Here is an 18,442-nt window from a genome sequence, read left to right as displayed (position 1 = left end):
TGGTTGACAAAGTGGGTATAAATGTCCAATAGGTGGTGTGGTTCCAGGTTTCAGTTCAATAGGGCAGTCGTAGATTCTGTGTGGGGGAAGGGTATCTGCTTCCTTCTTACTGAAGACTTCAGAGAACTGCTTGTACATTTCTGGTATCAAAGTTTCTGATGTGGAGGATAAACTGTGAAAAAAGGTTCTATGGCAAGTCTGTTGACAGAAATCAGAATTTAATTGAACATTTAAGGATTTCCAATTAATATCAGGTTCGTGTAGCTGTAACCAAGCTAGCCCAAGTACTATTGGGAATAATGGAGAAGTGATTACATCAAAAGTGAGATGTTCATGATGTGTTTTTAATGTAGTGACAGAGAGCGGGATGGTGTGATGTGTAATTGGCCCTGATGATATCTCAGAGCCATCAACCACACGAAGGAAAATAGGAGACAACTTTTTTATCAATGGTATTTTATTTTTAGAAACCAGAGAACTGTCAATGTAGTTTCCTTGTGCTCCTGTATCCAATATGGCTGGAATGGTCAATTGCTTATTTGCCCACTGTAGAGAAAGAAGTAAAGAACAATGAAGAGGGTTGTTATGCTTTGACTGGAGAGAAAGATTAGTATGGTACTTACTCTTCTTGTTCTGTGGCAAAGAGGGGCAATCCTTTAAAGTATGAGATGAGGATGCGCAATACATGCAGAGGCCTCTAGTCTTCCTTCTGATACGTTCTTCAGGAGTTAGAGGTCCTCTAAAAAAACTTATATCCATTGCTTCAGCACCAGTTGAACAAGTATGAGGACTGTTAGAAGTGGGATGGTTTAGAACCTTATCCTTCTTATAAACAATTTCAGGGTATTGACGTTCAAATCTTCTTTCACGTAATCTCCTATCAATTTGCCTGCTGAGCTTCATAAGGCCTTCCAATGTTTCAGGTAACTCAGTTCGGGCTAATTCATCTTTTACTGCGTCAGAGAGTCCAAGCCTGAACTGGTTTTTTAAAGCAATGGCGTTCCATTGAGAGTCAATAGAATATTGCTTGAATTCTGTTATGTAACATTCAACAGGTTTGATACCTTGTTTTAAGTTCCTCATCTTTTTCTCAGCAGTATACTGTAGGTTAGAATCATAGTATAATTCATCCATGATATCCAGAAAAGATGAAAAAGATGAAAGAACAGCATTATTTGTCTCAAAGAGAGTGTCTGCCCAAATGCGAGGTTCACCTCTTAAATAGCTTATCATTGTAAGGACTTTAACCCTATCATTTGGGTATGTTTTAGGTTTAAGGGTGAAATTAAGCAGACAAGCATTTTTGAATTGACGGTATAAATTCCTATCTCCATTGAAAAAATCTGGAGGTGCAATAAATGGTTCTGACAGATTGTCAGGAAGGCTCTGTTTAATAGAGACAGTGTCTTTTATTACTTTTCTTAAAGTTTCATTTTCTAATTGTAACTCTCTAAAGGCTTGACTAAGTTGGTCAACTCTTTGTGTTAAATTATAAACAATTTGAGGAAGCTCTGCTGGATCCATATTTTATGGCTTAGTTGTTATATCAGGTTCCTTGGTTATTTGAATCACAACTGCAGAGTCTAAATAAATTATATTTGTTTCACAACTGAAGTACAGGCTATTATATCAGCATAGACTGTTTTATTCAGAGTGATTTTTATAAGTAATGGCAGTAAGTCTTTATATGGTTATAAAATATCGTTATACCATATAAATATTTAGAGGCTGAAAATAAGTATTATTATTAATAACAACTTTTGACATTAGTTGTGCTCAAACCCAATTGTGAGAGATAGTGTTCATTGTAATAAGCACTGAAGCATGAGAGATGTGAGACACACAGACTGCAGCTGCTGACAGGGGCGTGACCTGCTGCGAGACACAGCACACAGAGTAATGCTTGCAGCGTGGATATCTGAACACAGACTAGTGATTGCAATTGGTGCTGTGAGACACACTGATTTGTAAGGAGCTGTATGGCACGCTGAGATGAAAGAAGCTGTGTGACGTCACATAAAGTCCGTTACTGTCCGGTATGAGAATGTATCAAAGGAAGTTCATAGAATTAAATAAAACATACGTTGCAAACAAAGTAATATCTGAGAGACAAAGTCAATTTACATAAGTTCAAGAGAAAACATGAAATTTGTAATTAGCCGTTACTTAAGGCATCCAAGGTAAATTAGAATTGATACAAGTACCGTAGCAGTAGTTGGTAGAATCCTCCTGTTGGAAATTAAATAGCAAATTCCTGTAGAGATGTGGAGTTGAAATAACTTAATACTTCTTGGAATAGCAATCTTCAGGATGAATGAGACTAGTTGTTATTAGTCCCTTTGTAAGACCAAACTGCAGCTGGTATTTGTAAATCCAAATGTTAAAGTAGTAGAAGTAAATCTTCTTTTGATAAGTATATAGCTTATAAGAAACAGAGCACTGGTTTCAGCAAACAATACTCAACAACTAAGCCCTTGTTTGGGGCGGGGTGATGCCTTAAGTACAGGTGATGAAGGTGAGTTAAGGCAAAAAGTAAAAGCAGGACTGGAATCCTTACAGGCGGATTAGGGGTTAATAACTTTATTATAGTAGCGGTGCGGTCCGCTCAGCAGATTAGGGGTTAATAAGTGTAGGCAGGTGGAGGCGATGTTGTGGGGGGCAGATTAGGGGTTAATAAATATAATATAGGGGTCGGCGGTGTTAGGGACAGCAGATTAGGGGTACATATTGATAATGTAAGTAGCGGCGGTTTACGGAGTGGCAGATTAGGGGTTAATAATAATATGCAGGGGTCAGCGATAGCGGGGGTGGCAGATTATGGGTTAATAAGTGTAAGGTTAGGGGTGTTTAGACTCGGGGTACATGTTAGAGTGTTAGGTGCAGACGTAGGAAGTGTTTCCCCATAGCAAACAATGGGGCTGCGTTAGGAACTGAACGCGGCTTTTTTGCAGGTGTTAGGTTTTTTTTCAGCTCAAACTGCCCCATTGTTTCCTATGGGGGAATCGTGCACGAGCACGTTTTTGAAGCTGGCCGCGTCCGTAAGCAACTCTGGTATCGAGAGTTGAAGTTGCGTTAAATATGCTCTACGCTCCTTTTTTGGAGCCTAACGCAGCCATTCTGTGGACTCTCAATACCAGAGTTATTTAAAAGGTGCGGCCAGAAAAAAGCCAGCGTTAGCTACGCAGGTCGTTACCGACAAACCTCTAAATCTAGCCGTTTGTGTTGGGAGTCTAATCAAAATATGTGAAGATAATCTTAAAGAGACCTTGTGAACAATTAGAAAAGCCTAGGAGAAAGAGCGGTAGTCCATAGGCTGTCGGCAATTGACGTGTAAGAAAAGTGTAGTAATACGAGTTATGAAGTGAAACAAAGTAATGTGTTACATTTAATAAACATATGTTCCCTCTAGACAAATAAAGAAGTGCAAGGTTAGGCAAAAAGAAATAATCTAGTTGATAAAGTTCATAAAATACACATTTAATATATAACGATTAAGCAAATTATATAGTGCCAAATTTATGCAGCAGCTAAACAAACAAAAACGGCAGGATGGGGACCGAAAATGGTGGAAGTAAAAAAACGACTAAGAAAGAATTGGCCAATCTGAATAGGTCGAAGTAGTGGAAAAAAAAAAATCAAAAAGGAATTAAAATTATTTTTTATAAACCTATTTTAATTCCTTTGTCCCCCATTCTTGCTATAAGAATCATATTGCTGTTACAATCAGCCAATAAGATTGAGCTTTCCTCCTATTGGCTGATTCAATCAGCCAATAGAATGCAAGCTCAATCCTATTGGCTGATTGCAACATCCAATAGGATTTTTTCCACCTTAATTCCGATTGGCTGATAGAATTCTATCAGCCAATCGGAATGTAAGGGATGCCATCTTGGATAATTCATTTAAAGGGAAACTTCATTGTTCAGAAGACGTTCGGAAGAAGTGGATGCTCCGCGCCGGATGTCTTGAAGATGGAGCCGCTCTACGCCGGATGGATGAAGATAGAAGATGCCGTCTGGATGAAGACTTCTGCCGGCTTCGATGAGGACTTTTGCCGCTTCATTGAGGATGGATGTCGGGTCTTCAAAAACTGTAAGTGGATCTTCAGGGGTTAGTGTTAGTTTTTTTTAAGGGTTTATTGGGTGAGTTTTAGTTTTAGATTAGTGGTTTGGGCTGAAAAAGATCTAAATGCCCTTTTAAGGGCAATGGGGAGCTTAGGTGGGGTAAAAGAGCTGATTTCCTAAAGGAATTCTTTAGGAAGCTGAACGCATCATCCTGTTCTTTAGTCCACTGGAAAGAGCAATTAGCACTAGTTAATTTAGTCAGAGGTTTTGCAATTTTAGAAAAATTGCGAATGAACTTTCTGTAATAGTTACTGAAACCAAGAAACTTTTGTAGTTCTTTCCTTGTTGAAGGTGTGGGCCATGATTTTACTGCTTCCACTTTGTTATCTTGCATTTGAATCCCATTTGGGCTGATGGAGTAACCCAGGAACTCTATTTTGTTGGTGTGGAAGATACATTTTTCCAATTTGGCGTATAGCCGATGGACTTGGAGTCTTGCTAAAACCCAACTAACATGTTTGATATGTTCTTCTAGATTTGTGGAATAGATTAGAATGTCATCTAGGTAGACAACAACACATGTGTCAAGGAGATCATGGAAAATGTCATTAATAAAGAACTGGAAAGTTGCGGGTGCGTTAGTTAAGCCGAAAGGCATAACTAGATATTCAAACAACCCATACCTAGTTCTAAAAGCGGTAAGCCACTCATCCCCCTCACGGATACGCACTAAATTGTACGCCCCTCTCAAATCTAATTTAGTAAAAATCTGAGCATGCCTGAGTCTTTCTATGAGTTCAGGAATGAGGGGGAGAGGGTATCGTTTTTTTATGGTTATTTTGTTCAATTGTCTGAAGTCAATGATAGGCCGAAGAGATTGGTCTTTGTTCCGCACAAAGAACATTCCTGCACCAGCAGGAGAAACGGAAGGACGGATAAACCCTTTCTTTAGATTTTCATCTAGGTAAGTTTTTAGATGATCCAGTTCTGGTTGACAAAGTGGGTATAAATGTCCAATAGGTGGTGTGGTTCCAGGTTTCAGTTCAATAGGGCAGTCGTAGATTCTGTGTGGGGGAAGGGTATCTGCTTCCTTCTTACTGAAGACTTCAGAGAACTGCTTGTACATTTCTGGTATCAAAGTTTCTGATGTGGAGGATAAACTGTGAAAAAAGGTTCTATGGCAAGTCTGTTGACAGAAATCAGAATTTAATTGAACATTTAAGGATTTCCAATTAATATCAGGTTCGTGTAGCTGTAACCAAGCTAGCCCAAGTACTATTGGGAATAATGGAGAAGTGATTACATCAAAAGTGAGATGTTCATGATGTGTTTTTAATGTAGTGACAGAGAGCGGGATGGTGTGATGTGTAATTGGCCCTGATGATATCTCAGAGCCATCAACCACACGAAGGAAAATAGGAGACAACTTTTTTATCAATGGTATTTTATTTTTAGAAACCAGAGAACTGTCAATGTAGTTTCCTTGTGCTCCTGTATCCAATATGGCTGGAATGGTCAATTGCTTATTTGCCCACTGTAGAGAAAGAAGTAAAGAACAATGAAGAGGGTTGTTATGCTTTGACTGGAGAGAAAGATTAGTATGGTACTTACTCTTCTTGTTCTGTGGCAAAGAGGGGCAATCCTTTAAAGTATGAGATGAGGATGCGCAATACATGCAGAGGCCTCTAGTCTTCCTTCTGATACGTTCTTCAGGAGTTAGAGGTCCTCTAAAAAAACTTATATCCATTGCTTCAGCACCAGTTGAACAAGTATGAGGACTGTTAGAAGTGGGATGGTTTAGAACCTTATCCTTCTTATAAACAATTTCAGGGTATTGACGTTCAAATCTTCTTTCACGTAATCTCCTATCAATTTGCCTGCTGAGCTTCATAAGGCCTTCCAATGTTTCAGGTAACTCAGTTCGGGCTAATTCATCTTTTACTGCGTCAGAGAGTCCAAGCCTGAACTGGTTTTTTAAAGCAATGGCGTTCCATTGAGAGTCAATAGAATATTGCTTGAATTCTGTTATGTAACATTCAACAGGTTTGATACCTTGTTTTAAGTTCCTCATCTTTTTCTCAGCAGTATACTGTAGGTTAGAATCATAGTATAATTCATCCATGATATCCAGAAAAGATGAAAAAGATGAAAGAACAGCATTATTTGTCTCAAAGAGAGTGTCTGCCCAAATGCGAGGTTCACCTCTTAAATAGCTTATCATTGTAAGGACTTTAACCCTATCATTTGGGTATGTTTTAGGTTTAAGGGTGAAATTAAGCAGACAAGCATTTTTGAATTGACGGTATAAATTCCTATCTCCATTGAAAAAATCTGGAGGTGCAATAAATGGTTCTGACAGATTGTCAGGAAGGCTCTGTTTAATAGAGACAGTGTCTTTTATTACTTTTCTTAAAGTTTCATTTTCTAATTGTAACTCTCTAAAGGCTTGACTAAGTTGGTCAACTCTTTGTGTTAAATTATAAACAATTTGAGGAAGCTCTGCTGGATCCATATTTTATGGCTTAGTTGTTATATCAGGTTCCTTGGTTATTTGAATCACAACTGCAGAGTCTAAATAAATTATATTTGTTTCACAACTGAAGTACAGGCTATTATATCAGCATAGACTGTTTTATTCAGAGTGATTTTTATAAGTAATGGCAGTAAGTCTTTATATGGTTATAAAATATCGTTATACCATATAAATATTTAGAGGCTGAAAATAAGTATTATTATTAATAACAACTTTTGACATTAGTTGTGCTCAAACCCAATTGTGAGAGATAGTGTTCATTGTAATAAGCACTGAAGCATGAGAGATGTGAGACACACAGACTGCAGCTGCTGACAGGGGCGTGACCTGCTGCGAGACACAGCACACAGAGTAATGCTTGCAGCGTGGATATCTGAACACAGACTAGTGATTGCAATTGGTGCTGTGAGACACACTGATTTGTAAGGAGCTGTATGGCACGCTGAGATGAAAGAAGCTGTGTGACGTCACATAAAGTCCGTTACTGTCCGGTATGAGAATGTATCAAAGGAAGTTCATAGAATTAAATAAAACATACGTTGCAAACAAAGTAATATCTGAGAGACAAAGTCAATTTACATAAGTTCAAGAGAAAACATGAAATTTGTAATTAGCCGTTACTTAAGGCATCCAAGGTAAATTAGAATTGATACAAGTACCGTAGCAGTAGTTGGTAGAATCCTCCTGTTGGAAATTAAATAGCAAATTCCTGTAGAGATGTGGAGTTGAAATAACTTAATACTTCTTGGAATAGCAATCTTCAGGATGAATGAGACTAGTTGTTATTAGTCCCTTTGTAAGACCAAACTGCAGCTGGTATTTGTAAATCCAAATGTTAAAGTAGTAGAAGTAAATCTTCTTTTGATAAGTATATAGCTTATAAGAAACAGAGCACTGGTTTCAGCAAACAATACTCAACAACTAAGCCCTTGTTTGGGGCGGGGTGATGCCTTAAGTACAGGTGATGAAGGTGAGTTAAGGCAAAAAGTAAAAGCAGGACTGGAATCCTTACAGGCGGATTAGGGGTTAATAACTTTATTATAGTAGCGGTGCGGTCCGCTCAGCAGATTAGGGGTTAATAAGTGTAGGCAGGTGGAGGCGATGTTGTGGGGGGCAGATTAGGGGTTAATAAATATAATATAGGGGTCGGCGGTGTTAGGGACAGCAGATTAGGGGTACATATTGATAATGTAAGTAGCGGCGGTTTACGGAGTGGCAGATTAGGGGTTAATAATAATATGCAGGGGTCAGCGATAGCGGGGGTGGCAGATTATGGGTTAATAAGTGTAAGGTTAGGGGTGTTTAGACTCGGGGTACATGTTAGAGTGTTAGGTGCAGACGTAGGAAGTGTTTCCCCATAGCAAACAATGGGGCTGCGTTAGGAACTGAACGCGGCTTTTTTGCAGGTGTTAGGTTTTTTTTCAGCTCAAACTGCCCCATTGTTTCCTATGGGGGAATCGTGCACGAGCACGTTTTTGAAGCTGGCCGCGTCCGTAAGCAACTCTGGTATCGAGAGTTGAAGTTGCGTTAAATATGCTCTACGCTCCTTTTTTGGAGCCTAACGCAGCCATTCTGTGGACTCTCAATACCAGAGTTATTTAAAAGGTGCGGCCAGAAAAAAGCCAGCGTTAGCTACGCAGGTCGTTACCGACAAACCTCTAAATCTAGCCGTTTGTGTTGGGAGTCTAATCAAAATATGTGAAGATAATCTTAAAGAGACCTTGTGAACAATTAGAAAAGCCTAGGAGAAAGAGCGGTAGTCCATAGGCTGTCGGCAATTGACGTGTAAGAAAAGTGTAGTAATACGAGTTATGAAGTGAAACAAAGTAATGTGTTACATTTAATAAACATATGTTCCCTCTAGACAAATAAAGAAGTGCAAGGTTAGGCAAAAAGAAATAATCTAGTTGATAAAGTTCATAAAATACACATTTAATATATAACGATTAAGCAAATTATATAGTGCCAAATTTATGCAGCAGCTAAACAAACAAAAACGGCAGGATGGGGACCGAAAATGGTGGAAGTAAAAAAACGACTAAGAAAGAATTGGCCAATCTGAATAGGTCGAAGTAGTGGAAAAAAAAAAATCAAAAAGGAATTAAAATTATTTTTTATAAACCTATTTTAATTCCTTTGTCCCCCATTCTTGCTATAAGAATCATATTGCTGTTACAATCAGCCAATAAGATTGAGCTTTCCTCCTATTGGCTGATTCAATCAGCCAATAGAATGCAAGCTCAATCCTATTGGCTGATTGCAACATCCAATAGGATTTTTTCCACCTTAATTCCGATTGGCTGATAGAATTCTATCAGCCAATCGGAATGTAAGGGATGCCATCTTGGATAATTCATTTAAAGGGAAACTTCATTGTTCAGAAGACGTTCGGAAGAAGTGGATGCTCCGCGCCGGATGTCTTGAAGATGGAGCCGCTCTACGCCGGATGGATGAAGATAGAAGATGCCGTCTGGATGAAGACTTCTGCCGGCTTCGATGAGGACTTTTGCCGCTTCATTGAGGATGGATGTCGGGTCTTCAAAAACTGTAAGTGGATCTTCAGGGGTTAGTGTTAGTTTTTTTTAAGGGTTTATTGGGTGAGTTTTAGTTTTAGATTAGTGGTTTGGGCTGAAAAAGATCTAAATGCCCTTTTAAGGGCAATGGGGAGCTTAGGTGGGGTAAAAGAGCTGATTTCTTTGGGGCAATGCCCCGCAAAATGCTCTTTTAAGGGCCATTGGTAGTTTATTGTAGGCTAGGGTTTTTTGTATTTTGGGGGGCTTTTTATTTTCATAGGGCTATTATATTAGGTGTAATTAGTTTAAATATTTGATAATTTATTTTATAATTTAGAGTTTATTTTTTTTGTAACTTAGTGTTTTTTTATTTTGTTTAACTTAGTTGTTATTGTTTTGTAACTTTGTAATTTTTAATAGTACATTTAAATAACTTGAGTAGGGTTAGGTTTTTAAATATGTAATATAGTTAATTTAATTTGTAGTTTAATGTAATTTTAGTATAATAGGGTAGGTTAATGAATAGTTCAATATAGTTTAATGTAATTTAATGTAATTGTAGGATAATAGTTAGGGTAGGTTAATTAATAGTTTAATATAGTTTATTTTAATTCTAAAGTTAAGTTAAAAATTCTTTGAGAGCGGGCACGGATCACTACGTATAGAGCGGGTGGGACCGCTTATGTGTAACACTCACAAACCAGAAAATGAGCAGGGGTTGATGGAACATCGGAGTTTAAAATGAAAAAAACCTGGCGACTTCATGTTTTACAACTTGTTTAATGCATAGCATTAATTCGGGATCTTCAAATTGACTTTCACTTTAATAAAAAGTGTGTATTTTTATTTTTTATTTTAAAGTTGCGCTTACCACAATTGCCTTTCAAACAGTAGATCTTGGGAATTTATATGGCTGAGATTGGTAGGTTTAAATACTTAGTCCCCCATCAAGCTCCTTTATGCTCCCAGCAGCGTTTCCTGGTTTCAAGGTTGGTGAAATGGATTCACCTTGGGGATGCTGAACCTTGTATGGGTATGTTCCTCAGGGGGAGTCGCAGTCAGCTCTGAAAGTCATCCGTCATCTGCACAAGTGCAGATGACAACCATGGTGTTACCATCCATTGTTAAAGGGACATAAAACCCAACATTTTTTTTCTTTCATTATTCAGTTAGAGCATGTGGATTTTAAATAAGTTTCCAATTCACTTCTATTATGTAATTTATTTATTTTTTCTTGGTCTCCTTTGTTGAAAAGGATACATGGGTAAGCTTAGGAGCTGCTGATTGGTGGCTGCACATATATGCCTCATGTTATTGGCTTACCTGGTGTTCAGCTAGTGCATTGCTGATTTTTCAACAAAGGATACAGAGAGACTGTGGCAAATTAGAAAACAGAAGTAAATTGCTAATTTGTTTAAAATTGTATGTTCTATCTGACATTTCAATAAGAACTTAAACTTCCCCATGACATTCCCCTTTTATTTGCTATTAAATTATGTATTTTCCCTGTAAAAATCTGATTCAAAGTTTAACAATATTGTAGTACTGAACCAACTGTGTATGCATAATCCTTAAATAATACAGTATCTATCCAAAGCATCTCAAATTGCCAGCTTTGTGATTGACAGGATTATAATTCACATCACAATACAACAAATAACAACACATACTCAACAGCCAGTTGAATTAACTCAACTTTAAAATTCCAAACATCCCCAATGCAAAAAGTTACCAAACACCCCCCCCCCCCATACATAGTCCTTATATGCAAACGAGTTTATCTGCTTTTGTGTGTGTGCGAGGGTACACGTTTTGTTATTTGAAAATATTTTGCACAAAAGTGATTATCTAACCACTGTGGAGTTAAATATCTCAGCAAAGCCCTTGTTTACCTTCACTAGATGCAACGCTAATCTATATCCCTGCCAAATGCCATTATCATCAATTATGTGGTTTGGGTTGTAGACATATCTAACATTTTTCATGGTGCTATATCCAAAAATGTAACTTTCCCTCAAAATGTGAACATTTGAACAAATTTAATTTTTCATGTCCCTTTTTCAGTTCTGTAGTGATTGTGAACATTAAAGGGACATTAAACAATAAATACATGCTAGATAGAATGATGCATTGAAAGAAAAGATTAGTCTATGACTAACATGTAGATGTATTTTTTAAAGTTTCATTAGTTTAAAAAGTGACAAAATACGTGTAAAGTTTTAGTGTCTATAAAACACTGGGAGCTGCCATGTTGTAACTTGTGTTACCTTCTCTGTTGTGGCCAATTAGGGTCAGTTATAAATAGGTCACTAGAGTGTGCAGCCAATGGTTGTGCTGGATTTATCAGTGTTCTGCACTTCCATTTCTAACAGGAACTGAAAAGCTCACAATTTCAGAATGGAATTACAGGCAAAGAGGACAAAATAAATAATGAAAGTATATTGCAGAGTTGTTTTATATATATACAATTTATCATTTTATATTACTATCTCAAAGTGTTTAATGTCCCTTTAACATTTTATGCAAAGTGATCGCTGCATTCCTAAGTTATTAGCATTTGTTAAATCAGGCGTATAATAGTAATAATTGGTGTATATATATGTGAGCAGAGTGATCAGTCAACATGCATAAATAGGCAGAGGGCCAGATTACTATTTAGTGCTTTTGATTGTGCACACACACTAACAGAAATAAACTTTTTTTTTATTTAATAATTTTTTTTATTGAAGTCATAAGCAAATTTAACAGTTGTGACACATCCAACAATAGTGACATAGATGAGAAGTACAGTGCTATTACCATGATATTGCCAAATCAACAATAAACATTATGCCAACATAGTATGCATGCATGAGTTTAAAAAATAAGACACAATAAGGAGTAGTAAAAGGGTGGAAAGGCTATAGTTGGTTAATGTTATGAAGAAGCAAGAAGGTTTACTAGGCAATAGAGCTAGGTAGAAGGGGTATGTAAATCCCAGTTATTAAAGGTATTAGCAAAGAGTTTGGACTATCAAGATTAAGACCTCATTTTTATATTTTATATGACATGTAGACTAGAAGTGACCCCACCTTGCAAAAGATAGACATACCATAAGATATTAATTCAATAAAAATATAAAAGCAAGGGGGGGTTGATTTTATGGGGGTGAGGGGAGATCGAGTATATTCTCCACATCGTCATGAAGAGCATTTATAATCTAGTAAAAGTAGGATCGATGTGGGTTGGCTTATGTTTGGCCGCTTATGGACCAAATTAGCAGGGAGAGGGATAAGGGGACGCAGCGGGCAAAAGCCGCTCAAAGTGGAGTGGGGAAGGGAATGGGGGGGGGGGGCGGAGCCAAACAGGGCAGGAGGGCAGGTATGAAAAGACTCATTATACGGTTATAAGGGTGGGCTTCGCAGGGAGGATCTATTGTTTGAATAACCAATTGTGAAGGGCAGAGCTTTATCAGGTTAGAGTAATTATCTAAATAGAAATAAACTTTTAATGTGCACGGGTTAGCAATGTAAAATGTTTGCGCGTGAGCGAAAGCTTATGGACGCACGCTAACTTCTCCCTATAGACTTTATGTTTAAATCATTTTTATTGAAAATTCGTATTTTGCATAACGACAGAACATATCCAATATTACTGAACAATAATAAAGATATCATACAGAATGCTTAAGTGTCTTTTTCAGCTATCTATACTATGTATGATATTAAGTCTCACATATGTCGACTTCCAGCCTCCTCTTCCAATTCACTGTCATGAAGGCAAGTTCTGGACAGTCCATATATAGTCGGATAGTTTCCGTCGCTGCATCGCAAGAAAATTTATACAAACATTTGAACAAACATATAACTTAGTCAAACTTAAGAAAACATATCAGGATAGTGGATGCCAAGGAGTGGTATACCTACGCAATATTCACCTCATAGCACAAAGATCTCACTTTATCATTATATTCATTGATCATTGGTCAATGACAGTGCAGAACATACTTCCGCTATACATTATCTTATCTGAATACACTCTCTTTTATAAAATAAGAAGTACACCACAGCCAAAAGACTTCAGGATAGCAATAAATAAATAGGTACATCTCCCTTTCTAGCCCAATCTAATATTCTAATTGGTATAACTAAAGCCATTTCTAAAATTCCAATAAAACCATATTTCGTCATTAGTATCTTTTGTGCCTAACGACCATGCTGCACATTCATACATGTTGTGGGTATGTTGAATCTTGTTTTTAACTTCCATCCATGTTGGTGTGCCCACCTTCCAGTATTTTGCTATACAAGCTCTGACTATAGTACACAAGATTCTAATGAAGGTGTTTATAGGCCTATTGTATTCCTGAAGACGTTCATGCAGTAATGCTTGTGTAATGTTGAGATGTATTTGTTCATCTAATAAATAGCTAAGTAGGGATGAGTGTGTTTTCCATAGGTTCTGGACCGCTACACAGTCCCATATCATATGCCGATAGGTTCCCACCTCCACGCAACCCCATAACACAATCTAGAGTTATTTTGCAAGGTATGTGAGGTTCTAATTGCCATTAGATACCATCTAAACATTGTCTTCAAAACGTTTTCTCGCAAGTCTGTGTTCAACAATCCCCTGGTAGCTATATTGAAAACTTCATACCATGTGTCTACGTCTAAGGTCCTCTCTATGTCTATTTCCCACTTGAGTATTAATGTGTTTTTAGCCTTTACACTCAGTCTCTGAATGTCTAGGTATAATCTAGATATGGTGTGTTTCGGTCTTGTCTGTGGTTGGCAGATATCCTCCAGTGTCAATTTGTTTTTGTGCTTTGTCACTCTAAGATATGCATGTAAAGACAAAGTCATCTGTAAGTACAGGTACCAATGTACTTTCATAGGGGACACCATTTCCTGAATCGGGGAGTAAGTCATCACTTTGTGCTGTATTAGAAAGTCTGCTACCCGATACAGTCCTTTATTTTCCCATTTATCAATTTCTTTCCTTGCCTCCCCATGTAATAAATATCGAATAGGTTGTGTATATGAGCCTACCGGGCACAAGCCCTTTTTTTGCGCCAATTCTGACCAAATATATTGCATATTTTCACTAACTATAGAGTGATAAGAGCCCAGTTCATGCTTTGCAGTTTTATGTTCCCAGAGAATTGCATCTGTTTTGTCCCATTTTCCCATATCTGCTTCCAGTCTTATCCTTAAAGCTTCCTGTTTGGATCTAAGTATTAGCCCGTCTTGAGCTAATCTGGCTGCTTTATAATAGTCGATTAGGTTCGGTACTCCCAATCCCCCCAAACTCTTATGTTTAGTCATTATCTTGCCAGCTATTCTGGCTGATTTTTTACCTCTAATAAATGCCAATATTTCTAACCGCATTCTCTCTATGTCAGAGTAAGTAATCCGTATGGGAAGGGCCCTAAAAAGGTAAAGCAATCGAGGTAATACATTCATTTTCACTGCTGACATCCTCCCCAACCAGGAATTTTTTTTTTTCCCATTTCTGGAGATCACTTCTTATCGACTTATATAAAGGAAAGTAATTAGCCTTATATAGTTGATGAGTCTGAGATGTCACATGCACTCCCAAGTACTTTAAAGTTTGCTTTGTTTGTTTTAATTCAAAATTAATCTCTAGCAATTTCTTTATGTGCGGAGGAATCTCTATTGGTAGTATTTCGCACTTATCTAAATTGATCCGATAACCTGAGATTTTTGAAAAGTCCCCAAGTATTCTATACAAGTTGGGTAGAGATAAAAGAGGTTTGGTCAGGGTGACCAAAACATCATCAGCGAAGAGACTTAACTTGTACTCCCGTTCACCTATTTTAACTCCCGGGATCTCCGAGCTGACCCTTATTTTAGCTGCCAAAGGTTCAATGCAAAGCGCGAACAGTAAGGGCGATAATGGACACCCCTGTCGTGTCCCATTTAAAATTGGAAATAAACTGGATCTATAGCCATTTGTGGATACTTGTGCTGTTCGGGCAGTATATATAGCTTCTACTGCATCTATGAAAGCACCCCCAAAATTCATCTGTGCCAGTGCTGCCTTCATGTACCCCCAGTCCACTCTGTCAAACGCCTTCTCCGCATCCAGTGAGAGGAGCAGAGAAGGCGTTTTTGTCTTGTTTGGATAGTGGATCGTGTTTATCAGGCGTCTAATATTATCCGGGGCTTCCCTATCTTTAATAAAGCCTACTTGGTCTTTGTGTATCAGGCCAGGCAGTATTTGTGTAAGTCTATTAGCCAAGATCTTAGTAAATATCTTTAGGTCTTGATTAATTAGGGAAATAGGGAGATAGCTAGCACATTTTTTTGGGTCTTTGTCTGGTTTAGGTATTACTATTATTTTTGCTTGCAACAGCTCAGGGGGTCCCCATAGACTTTAAAGGGATATGAAACCCAAAAATTTTCTTTGATGATACAGATAGAACATGCGATTTTAAAAAGCTTTCTATTTTATTTCTATTATCAATTCTTCTTTATTTTCTTGGTATCTTTTGTTAAAAAGCAGAGACATAAGCCCAGGAGTCCATTTCTGGAGCACTATATGGCAGCAGTTTTGAAAGAATTATCCACTTGCAAGAGCACTAGATGGCAGCACTACAGCACTATATCCCTGCCATTTAGTGCTCCAGATGCCTACCCTAGGTATCTCTTTAACACAGATTATCATGGGAACAAAGCAAATTTGATAATAGAAGTAAAAGGATTTCATATGCCTTTAATGGAGAGCGGAAACTGGATAAAACTAACACTCATCTCTTGTGTGCTAACCCAGGTTTACACAACAGAATATGTTCTATTTATTTATAAATAAATATTTCTCTATATATGTGATGATTTTTGGACTGGTATCTATTTATAGCGAGATATGAATATCTATGACAAGTAGCAGACAGCACTCTCTGGTCTTAACTTAAGAAGTGGATTTATTAAGTGACGTTTTCGGGGAATACTCCCCTTCCTCAGACCTGAAGAAGGGGAGTATTCCCCGAAACATCACTTAATAAATCCACTTCTTAAATCGACAGTCTACACCAGAATTGTTATTGTTTTAAAAAGATAGTTAATCCCTTTATTACCCATTCCCCAGTTTTGCATAACCAACACAGTTATATTAATATACTTTTAACCTCTGTGATTATCTTGTATCTAGACCTCTGCAAACTGACCCTTTATTTCAGTTCTTTTCACAGACTTGCAGTTTAGCCAATCAGTGCCTGCTCCCAGATAACTTCACGTGCACGAGCACAGTGTTATCTATATGAAACACATGAACTAACACCCTCTAGTGGTGAAAAACTGTTCAAATGCATTCTGAAAAGAGACGGCCTTCAAGGTCTAAGAAATTAGCATATGAACCTCCTAGGTTAAGCTTTCAACTAAGAATACCAAGAGAACAAAGCAAAATTTGTGATAAAAGTAAATTGGAAAATTGTTTAAAATGACATGCTCTATCTATCTTGGCTTATATGAATATGTATATATATATATATGTCTAGATATCTCAAGATCTATATGCGAATATCTCTTTGAAAATCCCTCTGAGATATTGTTTAATGTGCTTAAAAATGTATTGTAAAATCTTTTAATTATCTCCATAAACATATCTGTATACATATAAATCCATGTTTCTCTATGTATGTGTATGTATGTCAATGTAAAATTCCTTTGTCTGCTTATTTTTTTCTAACATCCGAGATCGCATATCCCTTCTAACTTTTGTATGCAATATTTTTTTGAATTAATTTTATTAGACAGTGTTAATATGAGTGTAACTGTACTTTGTAATGTATTTTTGAAGCGTTTCGTAAAACTTTTTTGTTGCGGGAAACCGTTAACTACAGCTCTTCGAGCCCAAAAATTATTTTTTGTGTAAAAGGCAAAGTCGCACGCCCAATCACGATTTTTTAAGGACATGTAATACCAGCGCAATAGAAATTGATTGCAAGAGGACCACATTGCATGAGGTAAAATGATAACGCGCTACTTGCAATCTTGCTGTATGTGTGGTGTGTGTGTTGTAGGAGAGTGTGTGTGGTGTGTGTTGTAGGAGAGTGTGTGTGGTGTGTGTGTTTTATGAGAGTGTGTGTGTGTTGTAGGAGAGTGTGTGTGGTGTGTGAGTTTTATGAGAGTTTGGTTGTGTGTGTTTTATGAGTGTGTGTGTGAGTGTGTGTGTGTGTGAGTGTGTGTTTTATGAGAGTGGGTGTGTGTGTTTTATGAGAGTGTGTGTGTGTGTGTGTGTGACAGTGTCTTATGAGAGTGTGTGTGTGTGTGTTTTATGAGAGTGTTTGAGTGTTATTACCTTTTTTACAAAACTTTCAAGTTTCACTACAATTAGGAATAAAGTATGCACATATTTTAGTCACTTTGCCAAAAATTGCAGCTATATTATTGTATATTACTATAAAAATTTTCACACCAAGTATAAAAATGGGGTTCTGAAGGTATATAGTATGATCGCACTGGGTCTTGGGAAAACTGTTTGAAGATAGAAAGTGCGCTTTACAATTTGCTTCCATTATCAAAGAGTAAACCTAGGTACACTTATATGAGATTGAGTGTATGCAAGTATTTAGAGCAAGATTATGAGTAGCGTTAACAGTTCTGTGCAAGCGAAAAGAGGTTTATCATGTTTGTTTACACGCTTCAGGTGTTGCACTCGTGTAACAAGTTGAAAGTAAGCGTGATTGCTTAAGCGCAAATTAAGTTAACACTCGTTGGGTGATATATATATATATATATATATATACATACAGAGAGAATTGCACTCACAGGAACGAACAACTGGCTCAATACTATTGTTAGCCTGTTCTATGGCGATTTACCACCTGGGTCCAGCTTTTTAGCCCAGTAATGCATTTCACAGAATAGAACTTTCCTGTAGTATATCAGTCTGATCCCGCCAATTACAGTCAATCCAGCGCCGAAATACCAGGCAATTCCTCTCTGAACAAGGAACACAGCAACCCCACCCAAGAAGCTGCACCCAGGTGGTGAATCGCCATAGAACAGGCTAACAATGGTATTGAGCCAGTTGTTCGTTCCTGTGAGTGTGCTTCTCTCTGTATATATTTAGTCTCCCTATGGGAAAAAGGGGAAACCAGAAGTGGACTCCTTGCTCAGTGTGCTTAGAGGAATATGGCTACACCGCACTGTAGAGGCCCAATGAAGGCCTAAATGATCATCTGGGGTTGCTATGTTCCTTGTTCAGACAGGAATTGCCTGGTATTTTGGTGCTGGACTGACTGTAATACGCAAGATCAGACTGATATACTACAAGAAAGTTCTACTCTGTGGAAAGCATTACTGGACTAAAAGAAGCTGCAACCAGGT

Source organism: Bombina bombina, chromosome 4, assembly GCF_027579735.1.
Source record: "Bombina bombina isolate aBomBom1 chromosome 4, aBomBom1.pri, whole genome shotgun sequence".
In the NCBI taxonomy this organism is placed as follows: Eukaryota; Metazoa; Chordata; class Amphibia; order Anura; family Bombinatoridae; genus Bombina; species Bombina bombina.
Note: the sequence above shows the minus strand (reverse complement) of the source record.